The following is a 4,314-nucleotide window of genomic DNA, read 5'->3' on the forward strand; positions in this document are numbered from 1 at the left end:
GCTGAGGCCTGGCACCCCAGGGCAGGTTCAGAGACCCTGAAGAGAGACCAGGAGAGGCGCTTGGTGAAAGCACAGCTCAGCTTCCATGGAGAATCCAACATTTTGGAGATGCCGGTACCACAGGACGACCAACAGGATAGCTGTAGGTGTGGAGCTGAGCTGGCCTGAGACCAGGAGACAGGATGCAAGTGCTGTGAATGACAGAGCCAGAGAGATGCAACTGTGAGCCTAGTGGGACTCATAACACCATGAGTACATCTCTCACACTGAACACTGAGTTACTTACACTGTTGGAGTCTGGCTTTTGTGATTATGACTATATCCTAGGCCTTTCATCTCAAGAAAGTATTTAACTCTGTCTGTCTGTCTGTCTGTCTGTCTGTCTGTCTGTCTGTCTGTCTGTCTGTCCGTCCGTCCGTCGATCTATCTATCTATCTGTCTATCTATCTATCTATCTATCTATCTATCTATCTATCTATCTATCTATCTATCTATCTATCTATCTATCCATCCATCCATCCATCCATCCATCCATCCATCCATCCATCTATCTATCTATCTATCTATCTATCTATCTATCTATCTATCTATCTATCCATCTATCTATCCATCTATCTATCTATCACAGGAACCCTCAGTTAAGATACTTTGGAATTTTATAGAGACTTTGGATATTTTGGAAAGGCTTTGGATGTTTCAGGGACACTTGGGATATTTTATAGAAACTTTGAACTTAGAAGAAGCCTTTGGATGTTTTAAGGCGCTTGAACTTTTATAGTATTCGAATTTTTAGACTGTGAGACTTTTAAAAGTTGGAATGGTTTATATTGTGATACTAATATTGACAAGTGACTTTGGGCAGTTGTCCCAAAGTTCAAGGGTAAGAAGGAAAGGTTCTAGCTGAACAGTGATGTGTTTTGTGTGTCGAGTTGACCAGGGGTCAATTGTGCTAGTTGGTTTTGTTTCAACTTGATTCAAGCTGGAGTCATTTGGAAAGTGAAACCTTGGTTAAGAAAGTGCCCCCAAACTGGGCAGTTGTGGTGCATGCCTTTAATTCCAGCAGTCAGGATGCAGAGGTAGGTAGATCTCTGAGTTTTGAAGCCAGTCTGGTCTGCAGAGTGAGTTCTAGGACATTGAAGACTACACAGAGAAACCCTGTCTCAAAAAACCAAAACAAAAAATAAATAAATAAATAAATAAATAAATAAATAAATAAATAAATAAATAAAAATAAAAAATAAAGGTGCCCCCATCTGATTGGCCTGTGGGAAAACCTGAGGCTCAATTTCGTCATGGATGGTTAATGTGGGAGAGCCCTGCTCACTTTGGAAAGTGCCACCACAGGGTAGTTAAAACAAAAATGGTCCCCATAGACACAGCGAGTGCACTATTTGAAATGGTTGCGATATGTGGCCTTGTGGTAAGAGGTGTGCCACTGGTTTCAAATGTCAAAGCCAGACCCAGTAAGTATCTCTCTCTCTTCCTGCTGCCTGCTGACCTGGATGTAGAACTCTCAATTTCTTCTCCAGTACCTTGTCTGTCTGCACACTCTCATGCTTCTCACCATGGTGATAATGGACTCAACCTCTGATCCTGTAAGCCATCCCCAATTAAATGTTTTCCTTTGTAAGAGTTGCTGAGGTCATGGTGCCTCTTCACATTCACAGCAAAAGAAACCCTAGCTAAGACAGGTGGGGTTTTGTTGTTGTTGTTGTTTTTAAATAAGAGAAAGCCAGGGGGAGGAGGCAAACCAGTAATAAGCAGCACCCCTCCATGGCTTGTCTGCATCAGTTCCTGACTCCAGTTTCCTGCCCCGTGAGTTCCTGTCCTGACTTTCCTCAGCAATGACATGTGACCTGAGAGTTGTAAGCTGAAATAAACTCTTTCCTCCCCAAGTTGTTTATGGCCAGGTTATTTCATCACAGCAATAGATACCCTAACTAAGATACCATGTCTTAGAGGGCTATGACTAGGCATCATCTTGAGACAAAAACGTATTGAAGATTGAACTACTCTAGAGTCTTGATACAGAGGAACTGCCACAAATAAGGGCACTTGGGATCTGTCTGCCACAGTGTAAGGGTAGAAGACAGCTGAAAGAAGCTGAGAAGAAGAGGAACACACATGCGCACACAGAGAAGTTCAGGTGGCAGGAAACATCACAGTGGTGAATAAGGGTACTGGTTTGCTGGTCCCAACTCTGACACTTGAGAATTACTGTAGAGTCTGATAGGTGGAGCCTGAGGTCAGCTCAGCTCTCTGGAGTCACCCATCTGACATGAGGTTCATTTCTGGCTGGACTAGGAACTCTGACACACCAGCAGGGTACCTACCTTCCACTACCTCATTCCTTCAATGAGGTAAAATGGAGTTAAAGTTGCGCAGCTGATGAGAAAAAATATGGGGACTGGCTGTTGGAGAACCCTGTTGCTAAGGAAGCAGTCCTCTGTGGCCAGAAGACCTTCTGAGCTTGGGGGGAAAATGTGGGGGCTCCCTTTCTCAACAAGGTTCCCTGTCTCTACCTGCCTTCGTCTGGAGAGTCTGGAGAGTGTCCCTGAACACAGGTGGCTGGCCTTATCTGTCCTTGTCTGAAAAGTGACCTTGTACAGAGGTCTCTGCAAGACAGCATAATTCAGCACACAGCTCCCACTCTGGATTCCTGCCTGCACGATAATTCAGTGCTGCATTATAACCAATCAGGCCTTTCCCCTTGCTTGATGCTATGACCAATTAGCCCTTTGCACCCATACCCCTAAAACACCCTTCACCCTATCCCTGAAACAGTAGACTGTCTCACTGTGGCTGTCTCTGGAGTCCTTCTGCCACACTCACAGCAGTCTGACCCCTGCCCTCCCACCCCATTCCCTTTGTCCTCTCAGGCTGATGGCAACACTCTGAGGAGAAAGTGGGGAGGGGACACAGCAGGCCCTCTTGTATACTTATATGTCAGAGGTTTCTTCCTTCACTCCCAGTACTCCAAAGAGATAGTCTGTCCTTGATAGAGCAGGAGCCCTTTGAGGGTGTGCTGAGGAGTCTGTGGAGATAAGGAGAGTCTCCCCAGCCCACAGACTCCACAGCTAGAAGGTGGTCCTCCTTCCATTTATGTGGTGACCTCATTTTCAGAGGACTTAGAAGCTGCTTCAATACTTTCCATTGCCCCTACTGTGATTTCCTCTTAATTTACTAAATATTAATTTACTATTATTTTAGTAGTATTTTGAGTTTTTGAAAAAGTGTGTGTGTCTTAATTTTATATTAATATATTTTTACCTATTTTTTTTTAAACTAGGCAATCAGATTTAAAAAAAAAAAAAAATACTCGGGTCAGCTCACCTGAAAAACCCCACATTCAGGGCCAGTTCTATTGTGCTGCCCAGGCAAGGTGCAGGGCCTGCTCTCCCAAGTGCTGCAGGTGGTGACAGCCAGCTCTCCTGCTCTCATGACCCTAGGCCAGGTCTCCCACCTACCACAGGTGGTGAGGGGCAAGCATGGGCGATGAGTAGTAGGGCCAGGTTTCCCATGCTTGCATCCTCAGGCCCGTCCCTACCTACCCTCCACAACACCTGCAACAGGGATAGGGGTTTCTGTCCAGTGTCCTGCAGCTGGCTAGGGGTGGAGTCTGCTCTCCTGCTCCCAGGCCCCAAGGACCAGCTCTCCCATGATGCCCAGGTGAGGGGTGGGATGAGTTCTGCATAGTCCTCAGACATCACCATGTCCACAGGCTAGACATGATGGTCAACTATCGTGGCTATCTCCCTATCTGGGATTCATGGTGCAGGTCTGGTAGTTGTCTCAGGCAGAGTCCTTCAGGTCTCCAGATTGCTCTGGACCCTGGGAGCCCATCCAGGCCTATGCAAAACCAGCCTATGTTGACTCAGGCTTGCATCTCTCGGGGAATGTTAGTCTACTAATCATTCAGATGTTCACAGGTCAGGACACTGAGTGTAGACATAGCCTCTCCTCTCTGTCACCTATGGATGTACATGTGACACAGCAGCCACATCTGCAACAGCTCTGGGGGCACAGATTTTTTTTTTAACCCCTTGAGTTATTCTCTCCTTTGCCATAGTATTCTTCTCTATTCTCCTTCTTTTCTCCTAATTAACCTTCCTCATGTTTTACCTTTTCTCCGTTCCTTCTCCTCTTTACTTATTTCATTACATTTTCATCATTTATAATATTAACATTTTTTTCGAGACAGGGTTTCTCTGGATAGTCCTGGCTGGCCTGGAACTCACTTTGTAGACCAGGCTGGCCTCGAACTCAGAAATCCACCTGCCTCTGCCTCCTGAGTGCTGGGATTAAAGGTATGTG

At 45.7% G+C, this 4,314-nt stretch overlaps 1 non-coding gene across 1 annotated transcript; it reads right to left on the bottom strand.

Annotated features, from left to right (window-relative positions):
• Positions 1-3,895: 3,895 nt before the first annotated feature.
• Positions 3,896-4,025, bottom strand: LOC115065128. Its single transcript, XR_003844930.1, has one exon. It is a non-coding gene; the product is annotated as a small nucleolar RNA SNORA17 (small nucleolar RNA).
• Positions 4,026-4,314: the final 289 nt, after the last annotated feature.

This window comes from Mus pahari, chromosome 12 (assembly GCF_900095145.1).
Source record: "Mus pahari chromosome 12, PAHARI_EIJ_v1.1, whole genome shotgun sequence".
Taxonomy (NCBI): Eukaryota; Metazoa; Chordata; class Mammalia; order Rodentia; family Muridae; genus Mus; species Mus pahari.